A 17,767-nucleotide genomic window follows, 5' to 3' on the forward strand; every position below is an offset into this window, starting at 1 on the left:
GAGACCCACTTGCATGTGGGAAAGGCTCGAGGCTATCCACGGAGTTACCCGACCGAGAGCTTGGCCCTTGCGAGGGATTCCTTGCGAGAGACTCCAACGAGGACTAGGGAGAAGCTTGTGTGCTTCGCGATACCTCGATAAAAATACCGGAGTCATCGACGGGAGTTTGCATATCTCTACCTTGCTCTTTAGCTTCCGCATTTACTTTGTTTACATTACTTCATTTGCGGTAGAGATAGCAACACACTAGCAAAATCGTAGTTGCACATTTAGATAGTTTATCTATTGCATAGGTTTTGCTAGGGTTAGAAAAAGAGACCATAGTTTAGAGTTAGATTTTTAAGTTGCCTAATTCACCCCCTCCTCTTAGGCGTCATGGTCCCTTCAATTAGTATCAGAGCCGGTTGGCTCAATTTGGACCTTTGGCTTAACCACCGTTGAGTCGACGCTACTTAGAGTGGTTGGGATGGATACCTCTAGGCCTCCGCATTTTGACGGCACTAACTTCCCTTACTATAAGGCTAGAATGGCGTGCTACCTTGAGGCGGTTGATTTGGGTGTATGGAGAGTTACTCGTGATGGGATGAAACCCATAAGAATCCTAAAAAACCTACAAAGAGTGATGAAAAAGAAATGCATTTCAATGCTAGAGCTAAAAATTACTTGTTTGAATCATTTAGCATGGATGTGTTTAACCAAGTGTTCACTTTAAATACGGCACATGAAATTTGGTTAAAACTCCAAGAGCTCCATGACGACACAAGTAATGTCTGTGAGCAAAAACATTCTCTAGCTAAACAAAATTATGACTCCTTTACAATGAATGATGATGAGCTTGTTCGTGATATGTATTATCGGTTGAATCTAATTATCAATGAGCTCCATTCAATAAGATTAATAAAGCTAGATGATGCGGACATCGTGAGGAAGATCATCTCCGTGCTACCACAAAAGAAATATGCAAGCATCATCACCATCCTTCACAATATGGAGGACTTGAGCACCATGACCTCGGGCATAGTCGTTGGCAAGATAGTGGCATTTGAAATGTCACGCAAGATGGGTCAAGAAGAAGCTTCTTCATCAAGCAAAGGCAAAGCTCTCGCATGTAGCGAGAAAAAGAAGATGAAGGGCAAGCAAGTTGAGACAAGCTCAAGCTCAAGCTCCTCAAGTGAAGATGAAGAAGAAGATGAGAATGATGATGATGATGAAGATTCAAGCGATGATGATCAATCTTCCTCCTCCACCTCCAACCTTGATGAAGAATCAATCAAATTAATTAACAAGGTAGAGAAGATGATCCAAAGGCTCAATGTCAAGGGTGTGCCCATCTAAATTCAAGATCTCATTTTCACCAATCAAAGAAATAAGCAAAGAAAGAGAGGATGCTATGAATGCGGCAAGTTGGGGCACTTTGTGGAAGTTTGTCCAAATAAACCCACACCCAAGACAAAGAAGAAGGCATGCAAGAACCAAGCCCTCATATCAATAAGATCATGGGATGATTCTTCAAGTGAAGAAGAACACCATCACAAGAGGTGAGGCCGCAAGCACTCATCATCAACCTCTTCTCGTGTGTGCCTTATGGCACGAGGTAACGAAAGCTCATCCTCTAGTGAGAGTGATAGTGATGATGATATGCCTTCTTATGATGAAATTGTGCAACAAAATCTTAATTATGCTAAAGTTTATACTAGTCAACAAACGAAGCTCAAAAGTTTAAAAGAAAAGATAAATAGTTCACAAGAAGCATACAAAACTTTGCTTGAACAATATGAGAACTTTGCTAATCTCAATGTTGAACTATCTACTAAAATTAAGCAACTTAAGGCTAGTGCAACAACAAATGAATGCACAATCAATAATGAGCAACTTGCAAAGAAAAATGAAAAATTAAAAGAAAAGTTAGCTAGCTCACAAGATGCTTATAAAAGTTTGCTTGTAAAAATGGAAACCATGTGCAAACTTTGTGATGAGCTAACTAATAGAGTTGCTAATCTTGAAGGTGTTAGTACAATCCCCACCAAGGCATCTAACAAGAAAAGTTCTATGGTTAACATATCTAAGAAGGATGCCTCTACTTCTTGTAATGATTTGTGTTTAGACTCACCTTTGTGCAACCAAGTTTATGTTGAGAAAGTTATTGTAGATACATGTACACAAGAGGTTGCAAAGGAGAATGAGCAACTCAAGCAAGAAGTAGCTCGCCTCACCAAGGACTTGACTCAAGTGAAAGGCAAGGCGAAGCAAACACAACTTCATCAAGATAACACCGTCAAGGGAGTGAAGAAGCTTGATGAAGGACAAACCGTGGTTTGTTACGTGAGCCACAAGAAAGGTCACAAGTCCTATGAGTACAAGGTGAAGAATGGGGGAGGAGCAAAGAAGAAGGAGAAAAAGCAAACAAGCAAGCTCTCCAACACCTACACCAACAAGGTGGACAAAAAGGCCTCCACACCCTATCTTTTGAAGAAAAAGAAAAATAACAAGGTGGTGGCCATCAAGGTGAACAAGCAAGCCAATAATAGGGTCAAATGTTTTTGGGTGCCAAAGGAAATCATCTCCAACATGAAAAGCATCAAGAAGGTTTGGATCCCAAAAGGAAAATGAGAAGTCCAATAGACTTTCGGGGAATTTGGAGACTTGGCAAAGTTTGGGTGCATTTCATGGGGAGCATCATGATGGACAAAGTCATTGCCAAGTGGGTTAGTGAATATTATGGACCCAAATTCCTTTTCCCATGTTAGGTGACTAGATGTTATTACTTTCAATTGGTACTTCCTTCTAGTAATATTTTGTTTAATTGGATCTTTAAGCATCTAGTTACTCTTAATGCCTAGATTTGCATTTGCATACTTATATCTTTTGTCATGCATACACTAGGTATATCTTATAGTAGGCTTGCTCGGTTTCATTCTTAACCCTTGGAGCAAACCTACATGGTTTAAAATTGCTTAGGAGCACAGCACATAGCTTGTCTCTTAATTGTTCATCTAATATGTGCCAAAGTCCAAATTGTAGATAATTTCTCCCGAATATCATCTTCAAAAATGATTCTCATATTCATTTGATGTCATCTTTCAAGTGGTATTTTGATTCTAAAATCAATGTGCATGATTCCTATAAGAATTCCACACCTGTGTGCACAAATTTAGGGGAAGGTTATTCTACAAGTTGGATGCTTTGAGACTAACACCTTTTCAAACTTATCATATGTGTAGTAGTCTCATTGCAAGGAAAATGGAGTCCCGGAAGTTAAGCATCATACTTCATGTATCCACCACCTATTGCAAGTGGTAGAAATCAAATTGGTTTTCACATGTGGTATTTCTAAACCGATATCATCATATTGATTTCATTTTTGATATCTATATGCTTTCTCCATGCATTATATAGATTAAATTCCCTTGAGAAATAATTTGCCAATTATGCATATGCTTTGCTTTTTTACCATATGTATGCATATATTTAGGGGGAGCTTAGTCTATATAATGTGAGAGTCAAATTTTATGATCTATTCCACTCTACATACAAAGAATCACAAAGTTTGACCCTCCCTTGTGCTACTAATGTCTTCCTTTTCGGTGTTTGATTCCAAAGGGAGAGAATTTAGAGGACCAAAAGCAAGCATCATTTATAGGACCTATTGGTCTACAAATGGTAATGGTCCGAGAAAGGGAGGACAGTGGATTATGGATTAGTCTAAGTAATGGGGAGAATTTATAGAAAGTAAGGCTTAAATTCATAATGGCACATGGGGACATTTGCAAGGGCAAGATAAGTATGCATGTAGTATCTTACATAGAGTATCTTTTAGCATCATATAATCTTGTCCCTTGCATTGCATCCTAGCAAGTAGATAGTTTTAAATTTCAAAAAAATTATTATTTGCTTGCTTTGGTTGTGTTGTCATCAATCACCAAAAAGGGGGAGATTGTAAGGAAAATGGACCCTAGGTCCATTTACTTTGGATTTTGGTGTTTGATGACCAACACAACCAAATTGGACTAATGAATTTGCAAGTGATTGTTTTATAGTTCAATAGGGTGCAAGACGTGACTTGGACAAAGACGACGTGATGATCCGATGATCAACACCATAAGCAAGACCTTAGGAGCACAAGAGAAGACCCAAGATATCAAGCAAAGTCCAAGCATGAAGATAGGAACCAAGCCATGCGCAGGATCGCGAAGAAACGAGCTCACAGAAGTGACCGGACGCTGGACCGGACACTGGCAGTAACGACCGGATGCTGGACCGGACGCCCCGATTGTGGCTTGGTAGATAGGCGACCGGACGCTGGCGGCAACCGATCGGACGCAGGGCAGCAGCGACCGGACGCGTCCGGTGTCAGGTGACCGAACGCTGGCAGCGTCCGATCAAGTGTTCGAGGCTCCAACGGTCAGGACGACCGGACGCATCCGGTCAGGACGAGTTCAGCGTCTGGTCAGTAGGAGAAAAGTGAGATTTCGTCCCCAATGACTACTTTCTCAGTAGGGCTTATAAATAGACCCCAAACCGGCCATTTGAGTAGTGTGGAGCTGAGGAAACATACCAAGGGTGTTGATACACTATTTTAGTGATCTCCACTTGCATAGTGCTTAGTGTTTTATTAGGTGATTAGCGTAGGTGCTTTGCGAAGTGCTTAGGTTGATTAGACCCCCGCTTATGCGCTTGCTCTAGGTTTAGGCCTAGTGTTTAGTGAGGTTTGCATACCTCTTACCACTCGGTGCTTGCAAGCACCATTGTTGTACATCGGAAGGGCTTGTAGTCTTGCGAGATCACACCAACCGTGTTTGTGGTGTGGCCGCCACCATGTACCAGAGGGAACAAGGCCCGCGGCGTTTTGGTCGGAAGCTTGATAGTGAAGACGGCGGGGAGCATCTGGGAGAGGCTTGCCAGAAGACACGTCGGAGACCCACTTGCGCGTGGGGAAGGCCCGAGGCTATCTACGGAGTTACCCGACCGAGAGCTTGGCCCTTGCGAGGGATTCCTTGCGAGGGATTCCTTGCGAGGGGCTCCAACGAGGACTAGGGGGAAGCTTGCGTGCTTCTCGATACCTCGGTAAAAATACCGGAGTCGTCGACGGGAGTTTGCATATCTCTACCTTGCTCTTTAGCTTCCGCATTTACTTTGTTTACATTACTTCGTTTGCGGTAGAGATAACAACGCATTAGCAAAACCGTAGTTGCACATTTAGATAGTTTATCTATTGCATAGGTTTTGCTAGGGTTAGAAAAAATGGCCATAGTTTAGAGTTAGATTTTTAAGTTGCCTAATTCAACCTCCCTCTTAAGCGTCACGGTCCCTTCAGTGATAACATACATGTCCAAGAACCTAAAACAAAACAATTCAATGGAGATTTAACAGCATAGCGATTTTCTGAGAAAAAAAAGTGAAAGTGAATGCAAACCTACGTAGCCATAATCAGTCAAATTTAGAAGGCAGGGCACCCCTGGCCTGGTATCCAAAAAAGTGGCAAATAGCATTGAACTTCTTTCCATTATAAGTGCCTTCCTTCTGTAAGAGAAGCCCAACAATGTGCAATGGCAAATTTAGTGCTTGTTTTACAAATCAAATTGAGAAATAGTTGTGTGCAAGTCTGCAAATAGCTTACCAGGCGTTTGTTCATTTCAGTCTCAACCAATTGTGCTAGAAGCTTCTCCATCTCAATCTGAAAGATAGACAGATAAAGTTTCTGTACAAAAAGAATGTGCAATGAGCTGTTAGTGAACATCATTAAAATGTGGGAATGCCATAGTACCTGAGACAGTTGAGCTGAATCGTCAGATTCAGGATGGAGAAGCAGCTGCGTGATGTAAACAACATTATTGAAGCAGCAGTAACTTGGCTAAATTACAGGTTCCTGAAAATAAGCGCTGAAAAAAGAAATTGTACCTGTTTTCTAATGAATGGAGGCAAAAATTCAAATAGTGCAGCTGACCAAGGTGAAAGATGAGAAGAGATGTTCTCAACGGAAACACCTTTATTATGTAGTCCATGAATTTCCTGAAAGAATTAGGTCACCTCAGAAATGCTTTTAAAGAATATAAAACCAGCACTCATCATTAAGGTGGTGAAACAAACCTGGAGCAAAGCATACAGTTCGGGAATACTCTCAACAAGACCCTCAGGAATAAGTACAACTCCATGATATTTGTCTGCGCAAGAAAATATCATCATCAGGAATAATTGCACCCGACATGGTACTTAGGTGCACGTGCACCTGATAATGACTACAGGGACTCTGTTACGATCACATAGTAGTAGTTCCTACCTTTTTCAGGTCTTGCCTGCACAGCATCACATATCTGTTTTGTAATATCAAATATTGTAAGTTTTGACGCAGCAACCTCCTCGCCTAGGATAACCTGAACATAGTTCAGTTGAGATGAATTTTTTTGTATATAAATTAACCAGGCATATACAATGGGACAGCAGGATTCCCGAGATAATTCCTTATTTGACACCAGACAAATGACCCGTTCCTTTCTTGGTGATTAAAAAAAATTCATTCTCTATTTGACACTGAGTTCAACTTTCATTCCTTATACGACACTCCGTTGCATTTTCCATCCGAGAACCGTTAAATGCGTTCTGAAAAGACGATTTTGCCCCTGTGGGCCCCACCATCCATCTCCCTCCTCTCCTCCTCCAGCCCGCGGCCACCGCCTCCGCATACGCGTGGCCGCGCCACCTCAGGAGAAGGCCGCCGGCTGTCCCCGCCGCTGCGGCCGGAACCCCCTCCCTCCTCCGACGAGCCGCGCCACCCTCCTCCTGCCTACTCCGACGACCCACGGCGCCCTCCCCTCGCTCCCTCCACCGGCGAGCCCCCTCCCTCCGCCGCCGACCCGCAGCGGCGGGGACGGACGGCCGCAGCTCCCGCGCCAGCTCGCGCCACGAGTCGTCGCCTGGCGCACGGCCGCCGCCGCCTCATCCGCGAGCTCCTTCACCTGACCTGCCCAACCTAGCCCCACCGCCGACCGTTCACCGCGTCGTCGAGCACCCACGCGACCCTCATCCACGAGTAGCGGCACGTTCACGAACCGGGTCGGCCGTCATCGGCCACGCTAGCATGGCCACCTCTGCGGCCGTGGCCTCGAGCACGGAGTTCCACCCGCAGTGCGTGACGAACCACCCCACCGCGCGGTGCCACGCGCGGCCACTTGCGGTGACCACACATGGACCCCCATGCCCCTGCCGCCCGCCACGCCACGCGCTCCCGAACCCGCCGGGAGCGGCGCCGCGTGGCCGGCCGCCCACACAAAGGCCACCCTCGTCCGCTCCAACGCGGCGGCCATCGCTGCCACGTGAGGCTCCTGCAGCACCGCCATGCTCCCGAAGCAGACGTACACGACGGAGGCTTCGGCGAACCCGTTGAGCCACGCGCATAGTTCGGCCGCGGCTACGTTCGCCTCCCTGCTGTGGTTGCCCTTGGCGTCGGCCATGGGAGCCAGCGGCCCGACCGCGCGCGCGCCGGAAGCCCATGTCCGCCAGCGGCGCCTCCAGGTACCGCTCCTCTTCGTCGGAGCAGGCAGGAGGAGGGTGGCGCGGCTCGTCGGAGGAGGGAGGGGGCTCTGGCCGCAGCGGCGGGGATTTGTCTGGTGTTAAATAAGGAATTATCTCTATTTGGATGTGATTGAAGAGCACATTCCAATGCCACATGAGATGTTTTCCGTCCCATCAGCCGAATAAAATAGTAATACTGAGAATAAGAAACAAAATGAGATTTATGATGGCTAAGAAATACAAATAATGGGCACAAATTTTATTTGTATCAGAAAATCATCAATTTTATGGCTCCGTTCGCTTGTCTTAAAAATGGCTTGTTCGGCTTCTTTTTTCAGCCGGAACAGTGTTTTTCTCTCACAATAATTCAGCCGGAACAGTATTTTTCAGCTAGTTTCAGCCAAGTTTCAGACCAGCGAACGGAGCCTATGTAGGGATGTCAGTATGTGGTATATGATAAAATAAAATAAATTCAAAATAAACTGTGTACACTAATTCTATTATTCTGTCATAGCTTTAAATATCATAACTTGCGTACACTAATTCTAAGTTATGATATTTAAAGCTCCGACAGAATAATTTAAGTTCCATAAGCTAAGCTCAGTTGATAGATCCCAGAAAGTGACCGCCCAATTAGAGTGAATGCTGCAGTGTTAAAACAGTGATCCAGCAATGGCATCTTCCAATCACAGTTCAAATTGAAAAGGTTGGTTGTACTGTTTCTTCTCAAGAGCAGAAATAAGTTTTTATTTTGTAAATATCTATAATGGAATATCGTACTTCTTTCCTGCCCATAGAACCAATAAAGCGTTCTCAATAACCAAATGTATGTTAGGATGATATCTGGTGTATCTAACCTTTTCAGCAGAAAGAGCATCTGTGCATACATTGCTTATTAACTGCGAGTTCACCTGACAGAAAGGTAGAGATTATAAAACCATCAAAACTCAAACTTATTACAATAAATACTACAATAGATTAGAGAACGCAACACAACTGTAGCACTAAATTCTGTATATGTTAAACTACAACAAAATATTGGCAAAATTACTCCTTATCTACCTTGGTAAGCACACTTGTGATGTTGCAAAGGTGACCAAGAAGTATTAGGGAATTAATAAGAAAATGTAATGGCAAATGAGCTACAGCATACATGCAGGATGAAGGATTCAACTCCATAGTTTGATTTATGAAATTCTTTACCTTGCATATGGTATCAAAACCAACTGTTGTTTCAACAAATTGGTTCTTGAGATCTCCATTCAGAGTTACAGGAACACCAACTACCTGCTCGAAAAGTTATTGTCAGATTGTTTACATATGAAAAATACAGGTTTCTGTTCGAAATGATCGAGGAACTAAAAATGCAAAGCAAATATCATCCAACCTTTGTTGGGCATTTCAACACAGCAAATGTCTCAGCAAGCTGAGAAGCATCCGTGTTGGATGTGACACCTTTAATTAAAGATCAAAGAAAGACATTATGAGCTTGTATCTGATCTAAATCATAGATAAAACTCAGAAAACAAACAAAACAAACAATACCTCCAATTATAACAAGAGCATCCAGCTTCAATGCCTGGCAAGTAGCCATTGCTGCCTTTACCTGCTCAGTTGTTCTGATCTGATCCCTTGTCCGACCAAGCATGTCATAACCACCTTGATTCTTATAGGATGAAAGAGCTTCATCGGTGATTTCCATAGTTTTCTGTGCAAATAATCCATCAGTTCCTCCTGGATCAACACATAGACAGAAATAAGTCATAGGTGGAGCACATAAAGGATCCATTCTATGTTCACCATCAACCATGCATGTAAAATGTCAATTGGACCTAGTAAGACACAAAGCATGTATCTATTTCTTATATATATTTTAATAGAATGTAGCTAGGTATTGTTGATACCACTGAAAACCTAATACAATCTATGTGGCAACCTCAATAATGGTTTTAAAATTTTACCTGTCACCAAATTGAGAAATTTTCATGATTTGGTTGATAAAAAGGTGTTGTGAAGTGCAATTATAAACTTCCAACAGTTAATGCATCATACAAAAGCAGAATACATCGCCCTTATAACCTAGTTAACTTGCACAGTTTGCTCGAACAACAAGAGATGCAAGTGACAGAAGTTGCCAATCTATTATCTTGGCTAAATCATAATTTTCACCTTAAGTAACCCTATTTGCTTACCAAGAAAACCAATAATTTTGCTGTTTGAGTTGTGAGCCTTTACAGCATCATAGAGGCCCCATATAACATTGTGCCCTCCTGGGGATTGCCTCCCACTGAAGACAACGCCAACCCTGCATCCCATGCACACATTAAATACTATAGAAGGAAAAACATTAGAAAGAGATATGCTTCAATCAAGAAGATTACATGAATTTTGTGCAATGGATCAATGATTTGCTGCCCAGAATCAAACACTTGTGTTGTGAACTCAGGCAGCTTAAGCAGCATGGATACGGATAAGTGTATCGATATCGGAAGGATACAGATACACGGACGTCAATTTCTCAGAAACATGATGCACGGATATGTTTTATCTTTTTAATAAATAAAAATATAAATAATAATAATGCAGATTAAAATTGTGAGTGTCTAAAACTTGAGTTTCACAGACAAATTGTGAACTCAGGCAGCTATTGTCCAGCTAAATACTATACAACAACAACAACAACAACATAGCCTTTTAGTCCCAAGCAAGTTGGGGTAGGCTAGAGTTGAAACCCACCAAGAGTCCCAAGTCACAGTTCAGGCACTTCAATATCTGCTTTCCAAGCACTTCTATTCAAACATAGATCTCTAGATATATCCCAAGCTTTCAAATCTCTTTTTATTGTCTCTCCCATGTTAATTTCGGTCTTCCTCTATCTCTCCTCATATTATTAGCTTGGTTTAGGACTCTACAATGCACTGGTGCCTCGAAGGTCTCCTTTGGATATGGCCAAACCACCTCAACCGATGTTAGACAAGCTTTTCTTCAATTGGTGCTACCTCTTGGCGATCACGTATATCATCATTTCGAACTCGGTCCATTCTTGTGTGACCACAAATCCATCGCAACATACGCATTTCTGCAACACTCAGTTGTTGAACATGTTGAATCTTTGTAGGCCAACATTTTGCTCCATACAACATAGCCGGTCTAATCGCCGTTCTATAAAACTTGCCTTTTAGCTTTTGTGGTACCCTCTTGTCACAGAGAATGCCAGAAGCTTGTCGCCACTTGATCCACCCTGGTTTGATTCTATGGCTAACGTCCGCATCAATATCTCTATCCCTCTGTAGCATCGATCCCAGATACCGAAAGTTATCCTTCTTAGGCATTACTTAACCTTCCAAACTCACATGTCCCTCCTCCTGTGCAGCTCCGTCAAAGTCGCATCTCATGTATTCGGTTTTAGTTGTGTTCAATCTAAAATCTTTAGACTCAAGGGTCTGTCGCTATAACTCTAGTTTCCTATTTACTCTCGCCTAGCTTTCATCCACTAACACTACATCATCAGCGGGAACAACATACACCAAGGGATATCCCCATGTATGTTCCTGGTAACCTCATCCATTACCAAGGCAAAGAGATATGAGCTTAAGGCTGAACCTTGATAAAGTCCAATTTTAATTGGGAAGTAATTTGTGTTACCATCGTTTGTTCGAACACTAGTCACAACATTATTGTACATGTCCTTGATAAGGGTCACATACTTTGATGGGACTTTATGTTTGTCCAAAGCCCACCACATAACATTTCTTGGTATCTTGTCATAAGCCTTCTACAAGTCAATGAAAATCATGTGGAGGTCCTTCTTCTGCTCTCTAAACCGCTCCATAACTTGTCTTATTAAGAAGATTGCTTCTGTGGTTGATCTTCCGGGCATGATACCAAATTGGTTTGTTGATATCTGCATCGTTCCTTGCAGGCGCTGCTCGATGACCTTCTCCCATAACTTTATAGTGTGGCTCATCAACTTAATTCCCCAATAATTAGAATAACTTTGGATATCTTCCTTGTTCTTATAGATTGGTACCAATATGCTTCTTCTCCACTCTTCAAGCATCTTATTCGATCGAAAGATATTGTTGAACATCTTGGTTAGCCATACTATAGCTATATCTCCGAGACATCTCCACACCTTGATTGGGATACCATCAGGGCCCATCGCTTTGCCCCCCTTTCATCCTTTTCAAGGCTTCTCTGACCTTCAATTCTTGAATCCTCCGCACAAAGCGCCTATTAGTGTCATCAAACGAGTCGTCCAATTGAACGGTGGTGTTCTCATTCTCACCATTGAACAATTTATCAAAATACTCTTTCCATCTATGTCTGATCTCATCCTCCTTCATCAAGAGCTGCTCCCTCTCATCATTTATGCACTTGACATGGTTGAAGTCCCTTGTCTTCCTATCGTGAGCCCTAACCATCATATAAATGTCCTTCTCTCCTTCCTTCATACTAAACATTGGTAAATGTCCTCATAGGCCCGCCCCTTTGCCTTATGCACCGCTCGTTTAGTAGTCTTCTTTGCCACCTTGTACTTCTCTATGTTGTCTGCACACCTATCATGATAGCACTTCTTCTTTTCCTTAATAGCCTTTTGCACATCTTCATTCCACCACCAAGTGTCTTTCGAGTCGCATCCGCTCCCTTTGGTCACTCCAAGCACCTCTAAAGCAACCTTTCGAACGCATGTTGCCATCTTCTCCCACATGTTGTTTGCATCGCCTTCATCCTTCCAAAGACCCTCTTCAATGACCTTTTTCTTAAAGACCTTTGATGCATCCCCTTCTAATTTCCACCACTTCGTTCTAGCAACCCTAGCTTGTTTGTTTCCACGAGCTTGCACCAGAAAGCGAAAGTCAGCCACCATCAGCTTGTGTTGAGCGACCACACATTCTCCAGATATCACCTTACAGTCTACGCATGTTCGTTTATCCCTCCTTCTTGTAAGGACAAAGTCGATTTGACTAGAGTAGTGGTCGTTACTAAAGGTCCAGCTAAATACTATACTGAGAAAAAAAAGGATTGTGTTTTACAGATAACAGAGAAATTTAAAATAGGTTAAAGATGAACCGTGCAGTGCTGGTTTTTGCTGCAAAGTATTGAAATGGTAGAACGCTGAGCAGAGAACCATCTTTGCTTTATATGAGATATACAAGGCTTGTCACAATTCATGAGCTAAATTAGTGTACACATGCTGGAGCAAAAATAGATGGGAAAATATGGCATTTGGAATTACAAACTTCAGTTGTAAGGAAAAAAAATTGCACAAAGACACTGATAATAAAAGGCTGATCTTGGAAGTTGAGTGTACCTGACTACAGGGTGCCCTGTTATGATGTTAGCGTCGGGCACATTGGCCGTCTTCGTGAGAAAGTGTGCCAGCGGCTGGCCATAGGTGTGGGGATTTTTTTTTTATTTTTAACACTTTTTTTGTAAACTAATTTTAAATCTAATACTATTTATTTTTTTTTAAAACTAACACTTTTGGCCGCGCCTATTTCCCTGATGCGGCGAAACGCCTGTGCCGCGTCATGGTGGCGCGGCGAGAGGGGTGACGTGGCGACGACCGGGGCCCTGACCGGTGGTGCGGTAGAGCCGGATAAAGGCCCGCGGCCCAGTCCCCCTTGCCTGCCGCGCCTGCCCACCTGGCCGTCTGCCTGCCCGCCACTCCCAAGTGTTGTTGGCGCCTGACCCTCTGTTGCCGCCTCCCTCCCTCCCTTCCCTTCCATTTTCTGGCCGCCTCCCTCCCTCCTCGGCCTCGTTCAAGGTAATGACGCTATTTTCATTTGAATGGTGGATTGAAATATTATGAATGTGAGTTAAGGTTAGGAGGAAATTATGTTTGGGAACTATGGGCTATGGTTTGGATGAAGATATTAGTTTGATTTTGTCGATGTTAAGATTAATTATTTAGTTAGAAGTATTTTTACCATGTATATTTTTGTTGCTATAAGTGTTGGTTATATTATTTGAGTTGCAATGCAAATGATTATATTTTACATTAATTTACGTTGTTTTGATTGATGTTTAATTTAAGCCGTTTTATTATATGGAAGACGTGTTTCGGGAGCAGTTGTGGCGAAAATGGGGTCGTCCTAGAGAATTGTACCCTGACGAGTCTAGCAAAGATGCCCCCGTCCCTCCTGACCTCCCTGTCCCTAAATGTGACTGTGGTCATCCGACCGACGTCTTTTAATTGAGACATCCGAACACAGCGGCTCGTTGCTTCTACACATGTAGTCGTTTTAATGTAAGTAATTGTTTCTGTATATTTTTTTCTTCATTTGTATTACTAGGTTACTAATATTTTGTTGGAATTTTGTTGTGTAGGCCCATAAGAGGTGTTTTTTCTTTCAGTGGATCGACGGTGCAGATAAGTTTGACCCCGGTACCTCTTTTCGACAATTGGTGGAGAGGGCGACATCCACGAGAGCACTTCGAGCGGTGGGTTCCACCTCCCCCTAACCCCCTCCAATGACGGCTAAGGAGAAGCACTTAGCTATAGTTAGACGACTCGAAGAACCTCCTCTATGCGATTACGGAGATCGAGCTGTGATAAACCCTGATAATACGTTGGAGTTTGTGTGTCCAAACAAGCATGAAGTAAATGCAAAGTGTATATGTTGAAATGTTGAGCTATATGTGTTCATGTACTAATGTCACCTTATTTAGGTGTTTTCAATGGCGAAGTATCGTTTCAAGGAGTGGTTGTATGGTCCTAAGAACCAATGGCCGGAAGAACCGCCAAATGTTAAGGAAAAGAAGAAAGAAAGGGTAATTTACAAAGCACCTCCTGTCATGTGCGAATGTGGTGTTAAATCCAACTATGGCCTAGTCCCTTCAGAGCTTGGAATAGGCCATTATTGCGGCCATATGGCAGACTGAGCGAGCTCATCGCTCTAGCAGAGGTGGACTTGTAGGCGGAGGAGGATGACGACGCGTTCTTCACTCAGGCTGCAGGGGCCACAGATGAAGCGGAGGCCGCTTACTACAGACGAAAGGCAGATCAGGGCAATGCAGGTAACCCTAGCCACAGCAACAGGGTTGTGGTAGAGGATTGGTACTCGGACGATGAGTTACTTACTCAGTATGTTTCTGACTGAGGGTTTTTGATTGCGACGTCTGTTAGTTCCATGCTTTATTAATGATCAATGTAGCTATGTACTAAAACTTTCATTGTGTTGTCTTGTTTTCCTTTTGAACTATTGATGTATTGTACCCATGTATCATGTACTCGGATTACCCATGGTTGATCTTAAGTGATCCCATCCGTTTGTCACCCTCCGATCCATCCGTTTGTCACTCTCCGATGCATCCAAGTTTTTTTAATAATAGCGAATGCGTTGAGAATTTCTAAAATGAACAAAATCGAGTGAAATTATTTCAAATACGGTTGGTTGGCATATATATATCTTGCATGTTTACCATGTATTTTAAAATAGTATCATGTAATTTTGTTATTAGCATCAGATCAATGTAAAATAACAAGGCCCACGCGCGGCACGTATTGAATATCATCCCCTTCCTAAGAGTTTCTTTCTCATGGTCATACAATGATTTTCTACACATCTGGAGACCGGTGTCACAAACTGCCATATCCGTCATGCTGACATCCCTAAAGTTCGGAACGCCCCTGAAAGGTACGTTCATAGACCTTAGTTGCTCAAGCTCAGTTGTTGTGTAAGTTGGTGGTGGAACATACCGCCGCGCTTTGCTAATTCTACCCCATGAATCATAGGGGGTATCATCTGCTGGCAAATCTATGACAAGTCTACCCTGAGCCTGGATAGCATGCAAAACTTCAGTTGGTACTGGTAATGGCATACCATGAACAGGTACTGGCATGGCATCAACCGGTGTGGGCATAGCATGTCTATCTCCCTGGTCACCATCTGAATCGTCCAAATCACTGCTAACTACATCACCGATCCTGTCCTCCTCCTCCTGCTCCTCCTCTTCTAGTTCGAACTCATTCACATCAAAATCATTGCTTATACAACCTACTTGACTTGAATGAAACTGCTCCTGCATCAACTGACCGTCCAAATCCATGTTACCCTGAGCTGCTTCCCCTTCGACCCCCAATTCTTGCTCATTGCCTCCAACACCGTCAATGGACGACCCATCCAGGACACCCTGCATCCTTCACCCATTCTCCACCACCACCTTAGTCATGGGCACATTGGAACCTTGGAGCACCCTAGTGTAGTGGGGCCAGTGAGCAGGGTCGCGCAAGGGCATGAGGACATAGTGTGCCCAAGTCTTTCCAGTATCAAACCTCCCCTTCAGTGTGAAATCACTGCCAAACTTTGCATTCAAACAGACACAAAGGTCGTTGAAGCTAGAGGTTCATCAAACCATTCTAATTCTTCTTCCATATCCTCAAACATGCCATCTTCTCTCATAACACTTCCTCCGTAAAAAACTCTAACACAACAATCCATCTACAAAAGCATTTCAAGAAACTTCATCAAGTCATCGAAATCGTCATACGTAATGTCTATAGTAATATCAATACCTATTCTAACTATAACTATACTAACTAATCTAATATTAACATCTATACAAGGCTAACTACAACAACTAATTATACTAAATACAATGTATAACTAGACTCACTAACTATACTAACTAAACTAACTAACTTTACTATCTATACTAACTTACTATATTGCCTATACTAACTAAACTAACTAACTTTACTAATTATACTAACTATACTTTCTAATTATACTAACTTCATTTATTTTACTAACTTACTTTACTAACAATGTCGATTCAATCAACAAATATACTAGGGGAGTACCTCGAGGCGGCGGCGCTCGTCCTCACGGTGGCGGCACGCTAGACCGGACCAGGAGGCGCGGGCGAGGCAGTGAGGGCGGTGGCGGGCGCGGTGGGCGGCCGGAGGGGGTGGCGAACCGGCGCGCGGGCGCGGCGGGCGCAGCGGGTGGTCGGCGGCCATGGTGCGGCGGGCGCGGTGGGAGTGGCGTGCCACAGTGCGTGGTGAGGCGGGCGCGGCTAGCGGCAGGCGCGGTGGGCAGGCGCGAAGGCACGACGGGCAGGCGGCCAGGCACGGCGGGCGTGGCAGGCAGGCGGCCAGGCGCGGAAGCCAGCAGGCACGGGCGGGCGCGGCGGTATTTACCTGGCTCTATCGCGCCACCGATCAGTGCCTCGGTCGTCACCACGTCAACCCTCTCGCCACTCCACTATGCATGGCGCGGCACAGGCGTTTCACCGCGCTAGGGAAATAGGCGCGACCAAAAGTGTTAGTTTTGAAAAAAATGAAACAGTGTTAGATTTAAAATTAGTTTATAAAAAGTGTTAAAAATAAAAAAATTCTGTGGGGGAAGGCGTGGCTAATGACGTGAGCATCTGCGATATCGGCCGTGATTGCAGCATCACCGTACTCCACCGTGACTGTGGTGCCCTGAATTCCATCAAGTGTAGAGTTTAGAAGAGGAAGAAACCCATAAAGTCAGCCGGTCAAGAACCCTGCTAGCCTACCCAGCCAGGCAAGTGAATGTTGGCCTAGAGAATTTTACAAGACAATAAATAAGAGACTTCTCTAAATGTTATTACTAGTGGTTAATGATTGGTGTGCTTTCGCTTTCCCTTTGGCTCGTCGCAACCCACCCCCTGCTATGTGGCAGGAAAACGGCACAACAACCTCTGCTCCAGGCGAAAGAAGCAGTGAATTATTGCTTGTTTATGTGTCGCTTGTTGAGCCATGGAATCTCAGATCCAAGCCTCCACAGTGGAGAGTGACCATTACTGGTTCACATACCCCCCACCTCCCCCACACATAGTGCTGCATCATGGTACCCCACCCCGAACCCATCTAAAAGCGAGGGAAAATATTTAGAACAGATGGGCATCGGTGCACCAAACTGACCTACCCCCATCTCGACGGGATCGATCAATCGATCTGGATGATGGAGACAAGGGATATAAGAAGTGTGCCTGGGGAACCCTGGACATGGCATCGACGCATGCATGCGGATCTCGAGGTAGATGGATCATCGTGGCAATGGCGTTGCGAACCAGGGAGGTGAAAGCTCTAGTTTGGTTTTGGTGAATTGATGAAACCCTAAGTGCTAACCTAGTTTATCAAAGTGATTATGAGATAGGTAGCACTACCCCAAGTGATGAAGCAAATAAAGATCATGACATGATAATGGTGATGTCATGGTGATGATCAAGTGCTTGGACTTCAAAAGAAGAAAGAGAAAAATAAAAGGCTCAAGGCAAATGT

The 17,767-nt window shown here is 43.7% G+C and overlaps 1 pseudogene; it reads right to left on the bottom strand.

The window, feature by feature from the left end:
• Nucleotides 1–17,767, bottom strand: part of LOC136526728 (pyrophosphate--fructose 6-phosphate 1-phosphotransferase subunit alpha-like) — a 63,111-nt pseudogene that overhangs the window by 2,529 nt on the left and 42,815 nt on the right.

Source organism: Miscanthus floridulus, chromosome 19, assembly GCF_019320115.1.
Source record: "Miscanthus floridulus cultivar M001 chromosome 19, ASM1932011v1, whole genome shotgun sequence".
NCBI classification, from domain to species: Eukaryota; Viridiplantae; Streptophyta; class Magnoliopsida; order Poales; family Poaceae; genus Miscanthus; species Miscanthus floridulus.